At 32.6% G+C, this 8,384-nt stretch overlaps 1 non-coding gene across 1 annotated transcript; it reads right to left on the reverse strand.

Moving 5' to 3' along the window:
* Positions 1–2,791: 2,791 nt before the first annotated feature.
* Positions 2,792–2,894, reverse strand: LOC142173082 (U6 spliceosomal RNA). Its single transcript, XR_012702511.1, has one exon. It is a non-coding gene; the product is annotated as a U6 spliceosomal RNA (small nuclear RNA).
* Positions 2,895–8,384: the final 5,490 nt, after the last annotated feature.

An 8,384-nucleotide genomic window follows, 5' to 3' on the forward strand; every position in this document is an offset into this window, starting at 1 on the left:
AATTTGTTTATCTAATATTCTTGATTATTTGTGTTGAATCCATCCGCGTATCCTTAAAATCGCATAAGAAATTAATTGTTATTCAATTTCTGTGTAAACAATATAAATCACTTAACCACAGTAAATTGGTACGTTTTGACGTAAGTTTTTACCCTGTCTCGAGTCCCCACCTTATATTAAAAAGTTTTCTATGTTGTGTCGAATTCGTACCAGCTTGCTGATATTTGTATTCATATATCCGTGCTATCATGGGTCGTAAGTAGGGGTATTCATAAAAATCCGAAAAACTGAACCAAACCGAAAACCAAACCAAATCGACCAAAAAATCGATACTTTTTGGTTTGGTTTGGTTTTGGTTTTGAAATTTAAAAACCGATCAAATTTGGTTTGGTTTTGGTTTAATAAAAAAATAACCGAACCAAACCGAATATAGGAGTAGCTATTTTAAATGTTAATCGTTTGCACCTTTAGTACAGTTCTTTACCTTTACATTCTAGTTTGATTGGTAGTTTTCTTTTGTTAAGTGTAAGAATCTATTTTATGTTAAAAATAATATATTTTTAATTGAGTCCTTAAATTATTCATCATTATTTGATTCAATTATCATCAATATATCTTGGTAAATAATTAATTTTTCAAAGGGCAATTGATTTGATAGTGTTACGTTAAAAATGTGGTCGCCGAAATATGTGTTTGGTAATGTATGTCTTATATTTAAGAAAAACCCGACAAATAACCGAAAAAACCGAAAAACCGTCATAAACCGAATCGAGAAAAAACCAATTTAATTGGTTTGGTTTGGTTCTAATATTTGAAAAACTGACTTACTTGGTTTGATTTCGTTTTAGGGAAAAATCGATCCAAACCGAACCATGAAAACCTAACATGTGGAGAAAGAACTTAAGTAGGGAAATTCGAGTATATTCCAAAACTCTAAAAAAATTCTAAGCTTATTTCCACAAAAAAGACTTTCTTGGTCATACCTTAAAGGATTTGTTTTAATTTTTTTAATTTTTAAGTTTAAAAATTTATAATATGGGAAAAACAGAAAAAATATGTGAAAAATAGAAACGAGCGTTGCAGACTCTTTGACTATTTATGCAGGTAGAGGCAAAGCCAAGATTTAAAAGTTAGAGGGTGAAGATTTTAGTTCTTTTAACTTATTGGATTCTAAATTAATACTTTCTTCATGCCAATTTTTATGTGATGCAGTGCAGGATATCTGCTAAGGGGGTTCAAAAAAGAAAAAATTAAAAGAATTAAAGAGACTGTGGCGAGTGGGAATTGAACCAGTAACCTAACAAAGATTTTTGAACCTCTTTTACCACTAAGCTATACTTTTAGGCAATATCAAGGGGTACAAAATATAATATATAGAGGCACAAACTAAATTTTTCTTATATGTACAGTATAATTTTCCGGCGAACAAGGTTCGCACCCCCTTCTGCCCCTAAATCCACCCATGGCAACTGCATGCATGTACCGCTACTATATCTAATACCCTCATGTTCAATGAACTATATACCCACTAAAAGGCTAGCTCATAGGTAATTAGGCAAATTGCCCTTGTATACATATAGCCTGTTTGACCAAGCTTATTTTTTTGCCAAAACACGTTTGTCCAAAAATTGAGGTGTTTGGCCAAGCTTCTGGAAGGAGAAAAAAGTGCTTTTGAAGAGAAGCAGAAGCAGTTTGGAGAAGCAGAAAAAAATAACTTCTCTTCAAAAGCACATTTTTTGAGAAGCACTTTTGAGAAAAATACACTTAGAAGCAGTTTTTTAAAGCTTGGTCAAGCACTAATTGCTGCTCAGAAGTGCTTTTCAAACTAATTAGCCAAACACAAACTGCTTCTCACCAAAGTACTTTTGAGAAAAGCACTTTTAAAAAAAAAAATACTTCTCAAAATAAGCTGATTTTTGCAATTTGGCCAAACGGGCTAATAGTCTAGCCTTTTTTCCTATCCAATCAGTGAAGGAATTAGAAATAAATGGACGCGCATGTTAAATGACTTATACCCTTTTATATGTGGTTAAAAATGTTTTAATATATTGATAGAGATTTGCTAATATCCGTTTTCAATCACTCACACACACTATCTCTGGCTCTTTCACACACACAGAGAAAAGGAATTTGGGAGAAGCTGATCGCACATTAATTTATAATGTATGTTACGCGGACTCTCTAAAATGTTATCGCACTCGTGTTGAATTTTTCAAAAATGCACTACCTAAAAGATCAGACACACACTCGATTACATTTTCGGAAAGTATGAGCAACATAGTTTCTGATACATAAAAATTTACATGTCTTTGATGTTTACACCAAAATTACTAGCATTAATCTTTAAAAATAACTTTTCCAAAACAAAATTTTCACCCATCAAACAAATACTAAAAACCATTTCCTATATATGGAAAACAATTTTTTCATGAAAAAGGATTTTCATCGTACGCTCAAAGTAGTATAGTGAAATTTTCCTTGTCACCACAAAAGGATGTGGTGCAGTGAATGAGACTTATCTTCCCTTAACTAAAGGTCTCGGGTTCGAGCCCTGGGTATGGAAAATATTTTAGTAGGGAGCACTTCCCCCCGAATGAGGCCTTACGCGGCACGAATCTGAATATAGTCGGGTTCCAATAGAAATACTGGACATCGAACGGAAAACAAAAAAAAAAAAAAGATTTTCCTGGTCCTTCAGCTCCTTAAGCTAGATTATCCACTTTTTTCTTTTCTATAACTACTCCTTGCAATCGATTAATTTGAGATTTGAAGACACAAGATACTTCTTAAAAGAAAATTGGAGTATTTCTCGATTGCCATCCTTGCACATGGACCATGTTAATTAATCTTCTTTGTATTGTTCCAATTTATCGAATTATCCAAAGGGACTAGACACAAATTACATATATCTACACGTTTATCGTCTGGAATAATCTGTAACCCTAGTTTCCATGCAACAGCTAGGGTTACAAGTCAAAGACATCACACAAAAAATGAAAAAGACTCCATGCTTACCCCAAGCTAAGCAAAAAAATGTTATCTATATAAAGAGAATCCTTAGCATAATTCAAAGCAAACCATATATCCTCTTAAACTTACATCCCACAAAAAAAAAAGAGATTATATGTGTATGATTATATTTTATCAATGTATAATGTGTACATATGGCTAGAAAAAGCAAACAATAAATATTGTAGACATGTAATTTTTTACCTTCCACAAAAGTTTACCCATTTTTAGTGATTTGATATTTCTTTTAGCTCTAATATTGTTACTTTGCCTATTTTTTTACCTTTTTGCTTTATTTTCTCTTAAAATGAAAATTACAAAAATATTTTATTTGTTTTAGCTAATTGAAATTTTGCTTAGTTACTTTTAATTTATCTTACTTTGAACAATATCTAAAAGTCACAAAAATAGGTGTGGTTAGTTGTAGTGTTTGAATTTCATTAGCTAAAATATCTTTGCAATTTTTATTAAACAATTAAAAAAAAAAAAGAGACAAAATTCTTATCCCTTTCATGACATAATTTTCACGTGACCACTCACTCAGGACCACTTATTGTTCAACCTCATCAATTCATTTTATATTGCACATTAGAGTAGCTTTTTCCACAAATTAATCAATGTGCACATGTTTTTCCTTCATTCCCATAGCAACGTCACAAGACTACTAATTTGACTCGCACTTTTCAGCTCTATCCAAATAGCCAATTCACTCACTCTCGAGACCCGCACGTTTTTTGCTATTCCATATTTCTGATAATGCTACTTGTTTGCCTCTTATGTTTTTCTGTTTAGCGTGAGAACTTTTTATATTTAATGTGATGAATATGTCTTATTACTTATCCTTTGATTACTAGTTTACTAGTTTTTCATTGAAGTGATTTAGAAAAACCTGTATAATTGGTATTGAGCTCGTACAGATTAGGTAAGGATACAAAAGGGTCATGGGAGTTGGCTTTAAAAATGTGAAGGAAATTGAGCTTAAATGACCTTTTATTTTATTTATTTATTAATTAAATCGCTAGTAGTATGCTTAGGCCGACCATACTCAGGTAAAAAAAATTTAGGTCTTGTCTTTATTTTATTTGAGGTGAGAGGTCGTCCCCTTTAGTTTATACTCAGGGAAATGCCCCATATATTTTGTATATATTTTTATCCGGGTATGCCCCGTAGTGAATGTAATTGGAGGTGGTGAGAGACTTGTGGATGAGCATAGTATAGACTTGTAGTATTTTCCTCTTCTTCTTTTTTTTTTAATTTAAGTGGGACAACTTCGAGCCTCTTGTGTGTTTATTTTTCTTTCATGTGTTTTTGCTTCAGTTTGAATATTTTTTTTAAAGTAATTTTTACATACCTATACTCTATTGGAAACTTTATTACCCTCTCTACTCAAGTTTCAATTTAATTACCTCCTATATACAAATTTACCAATTATATGTACTTTAGGAATTAAATGAGTATCCCTTTATATTAGGAATCAATTATTAACCATCCTTATTCTCTCTCCCTCATGCTCTCTCTCTCTCTCTCTCTCTCTCTCTCTCTCTCTCTCTCTCTCTCTCTCTCTCTACGTCTCTCTCTATCTCTTAATCCCTAATTCCAGTAATGTAGAGCAAAGAAAAAGAGATCAGCAATTCTACCATTAACAACTATTAAAAAGCTTTGAAGCTTTGAATTTGAATTTGAATTTGGGTTTTCAAAAAATATTATTTGTTTGAATTGGGTGTTGTTGTAAATAATTGGGAATTCTCTCTACATATCTCTCTATCTCGCAATCCTAATTCCAGTAATGTAAAGCAAAGGAAAAGAGAGCAGCAATTCCACCCTTGACAACCAATAAAAAAAAATTGAAGCTTTGAATTCAAATTTGGATTTTCAAAACCATTATTTGAAGCTTTGAATTCGAATTTGGGTTTTCAAAACCATTATTTGAAGAAGAAGAAGAAGAAGAAGAAGAAGAAGAAGAAGAAGAAGAAGAAGAAGAAGAAGAAGAAGAAGAAGAAGAAGACATGACATACACATTATACTGCAGAAATTGTAGTAAAGTTGTAGAAAAATTGTATTCTGTTATTTATATATATATTTTATTTAAATATTGTATAAAAATTGTATTCAAGTTGTATGATATTATAGTTGTATATACATATATTATATTGCAGAAATTGTAGTAAAGTTGTAGAAAAATTGTATTCTGTTGTTTATATATATATTTTTTATTTAAATATTGTATCAAAGTTGAACAATATTGTATAAAAATTGTATTTGAGTTGTATGATATTGTAGTTGTATATAACTGGGTAGAAATAATGTATGAAAGTTGTAGATAAGTTGTATAATATATAACTAGTTATATCAAGTTTATTTTTACTATGTATAAATCAGATACAAAATACATATTGTATAAAATTTGTATTTAAGTTGTATGATATTGTAATTATATATAAATTGGTAAAAATAATGTATGAAAATTATAGACAAGTTGTTGATAAGTTGTATCAAGCTACGTCCTCCTTTTCTTTTTTTTACTATTAGTGTTAAAATTTGCTTCATTCTATCCCAGTGGTCTCCGCCCGTGAGCTATTTTGATATTCTTTTTTTTTTTTTCTCTCTTTTCTAATGACTCTCTCACTCTCTATAATTTTAACGTGGTGAAAAAGGCACATTAATTTTTTCTCTCTCCATTTTTGCCGAATAAGAAAAGGGCAGCATAGTCTATCAACTGAAAAAACAATACCGAAAATTTAAAAGGATGTTAGTCATAGAAACTTAGCCACCAGTGGCAGACACAATTGAATTCGAATTTTCAACTCAAGCTATATATGTCAAGAAATAGTGGCTTGACACACCGAAATCAAATGTCAAGAAGCGACTCTGAGTAAAATCCTTTGAAACACAAAACTTTTGTCACTTTCTAATTGAAAACCATTTTCGAGCTTAAATCACTTTATATATCCTTTATAGAGGGTTAAGGTGTGAGAAAAGGAGTGTGATAAATATCGCCGGCTATTTGTGTAGAGATCCTAAATTATTTAGATTTTAGTCCATTAAATTATTTCTTTTTCGTTTTCTTTTAAAGTAACTATTTATGTGCTCTTAATATGTTTGAATCATCCAAATTTTGTACAGTTTTAAACGATACTATCAACTTGGGCGAATATAGTCTTTCGAACGCAGGTTCAACTGAACTTGATATGGAATATGAATTTATATGTAAAAATTTATTAAAATCTTAACAAATATTAGATTTTAAACCCATAATTTTAATTGTATAATAAGTTCAATGCTACATCTCTTCCATTTTCTTTAAGATGGCCGCAAGTGCATCGTTTCTTGCGTCAATGACATTTATGAGTGTTACCTGTTCGTGGGGTTTCTGGCTCATCGGCGACAGTTGCGGTTTCTGCGGGTATTGTGCCTTCGATATCCCTTTGAACGGGTTTCTCGAGTATATTGCTCAAGGTGTTTGTCAACCATTCTTCTAATAGCCTTCTCACGGACGGTGGTACTTCTCCTGCTACGGATGTTGAGGTTTCCCTTTCGCGAGAGACAGTTAGGCCCTCGTGCGGGGGAGGGGGGGAGGGGGGTGAGATCTTTCCCTCAGGTGTAGCACTTGGAGTTGCGTTTTCGTTATCTTACCCACCGGCTTCATTGAGGGAATTTAGGAGGTTGTTCGTGACACCTACTATCGTCTTTAGCCTTATTTCTCCCTTTCCGGCCATTGTTGGCCTTTGTGAGGCTCAAAAGAAGTAATTATTTCTTTCAAGAATCTAGACAAAACTAAGATCTCAGCTATAGGAATCCCCACAGACGGCGCCAAACTATTTGACTCAAAAGATATCGGAACCTTTTTGAATAAATCAATCAAAGAAAATGAGGGGGTAAATCTTAGCTAAGTATACTAATCTCTAGAACAAAAGATAGACTAAGAGATTGCAGAGGATAAGATTTCTTTATCTCGTTAAGACAAACCCTTAAACAATAATCATATCAATCGTTTATGTAAGCAAGTGTTATCAGTTAGGAAAATGCCTAAGGCCTTACAAGGTTGTTTTATGCTATATATATAAGGGATAAACCCCTTCTAAGCCCTAAAAGACAAGTCATAGGGAATATTCGAAAGAATATTCCTAATGTCCCCTAATGGGCCTGTACTGCTGCAAAAAGTCGTGCAGTCTCTTGTTCGCATGTAGGTCGTCCCCTGCAAGATGTCGAGCTTCAAGAATCTCGTCGTTCTTCGTACTCATCAATAGTCGTGGTTGTTCATATTTGGACCCATACAGCAGGTAATAATGAATCACCTTATTTTGAGCCCCTTGTAGAATGAAAGATCCCTTCCTTTGAACCATTTATTAGAATAGAATACCAAACACTTACAATTGATCTCCATATCAAGTCTATCAACTTCTCTGAAAAACCAAGTTTCTCGTAAGAGCCAGGAGGAAAGTCCAATCCATTCTGTCATATACTTTTGACATATCAAGTATAATGACTGCATTACCCCCTTCATGGTTTGTATTTCATGAATATTTTATCCATATACTGCTCCCAATCTGCTTCACTTTATATGATTTAGTTTGACTCTGATATGAAATTTAATAAAATATAAGATGGGCAAACAGAAAAATTTAAAGTTAAATTATTTTTAAGTATAAAAATATGTTATTCTTTTTGGAATAGACTAATAAAGAAAGCGTGTTAAATAAATAGAACGGACAGAGACTTAAATTAAAAAAAATCATATCATGGTTGTCTCAATAGTAAAAACTTACTCGCATGGAATTTTTACATCAACCAAATAGTTATAATATACGTGGTCGCGCTTAAACTTCTCACTCTTTATCATGGTTAATTCATATATATAGTGGGGACTCGAGACAGGGTAAAAACTTACGTCAAAACATACCAATAAAGTAATATATATCCCTTGCCTTGTTTTTTTGCTCTGTCACTCTCTGTTCTTAAGTAAGGTTTCCCCTCTATCAAAAAAAAATATGTTAATCATTACCGATATCGGGCAGAATTGCTTTTTCTTGTTCTACAGGAGATTGATATTGGTAGAGTCACATTCAATCCCGTCTTTTTGCCCTTTGGCTGGTAATCACATCGGCCATAAGGTGGTCTATTACCTCGGTTGGGAAGAAAAGCTTTTTTATTGTCGAAAAATTCCTCTCGGCTTTATTAAACTCTCCTCTTAGGCAAGAGCTCACTCAATTCCTTAACCACAGTATATTGGTATGTTTTGACGTAAGTTTTTACCGTCTTGAGTCCCCACGTTCCTATGTCGTGTTGAATTCGTACTAGCTTGCTGATATTTATGTTCATATATCCGTGCTATCATAGACCGTACATAGCATGTGGAGAAATAACTTAAGTAGGGA

The sequence above is a fragment of the Nicotiana tabacum genome, chromosome 18, assembly GCF_000715075.1.
Source record: "Nicotiana tabacum cultivar K326 chromosome 18, ASM71507v2, whole genome shotgun sequence".
Lineage (NCBI taxonomy): Eukaryota > Viridiplantae > Streptophyta > Magnoliopsida > Solanales > Solanaceae > Nicotiana > Nicotiana tabacum.